Source organism: Octodon degus, unplaced genomic scaffold (assembly GCF_000260255.1).
Source record: "Octodon degus isolate 3935 unplaced genomic scaffold, OctDeg1.0 scaffold00015, whole genome shotgun sequence".
In the NCBI taxonomy this organism is placed as follows: Eukaryota; Metazoa; Chordata; class Mammalia; order Rodentia; family Octodontidae; genus Octodon; species Octodon degus.
The window spans coordinates 925,068-925,595 of record NW_004524591.1 but is presented as its reverse complement, the minus strand read 5'-3'; positions in this window follow the sequence as shown (position 1 = coordinate 925,595).

Genomic DNA, 528 nt, shown 5'->3' with positions numbered 1-528 from the left:
GCTGATTGAGGCTGGGCGTGGTGGCGCCTATAATTCCAGTTCTTGGGGGGCTGGAAACAGGCGGATCACTACAAGTCTGATCTAGTAGTGAGACCCAGAACACCCTGTAAACCCTTCCCTAAAATACAAAAAAACAAACAAAAAAACCTGAGGTTGGCAGTATCTAGAAGGAATAAAGACAAAAATAAATGTTTGATTAGATCCCTAAAATAAAGAAAAAAAGAAAGTAATTGAGGGCATATGCCCTGTCCCTTGGCTGGCAGCAAGGAGAGGGTCTCGATTTACGGAGAAGAGTTTCCTAGATTTTTTAGCTCAGCGCTCCGGGAGCCACCAGTAGTTTAGGGCAAGAGCTTCTCCTATATGTAACCGCTCCCTAGAAGAGCTTTGCTTCTGGTCAGCTGGAAGTCCACTCCCTGTTTTCCTTTCAACCCAGTCCACGCCCTGGAGGCGGGGCTTAGCGCGCAGCGCTCGGGGGCGGGGCGGAGGCGGGGCCTACCGGCGGCGGGGCGGGGCCGCGTGGGGACTGCC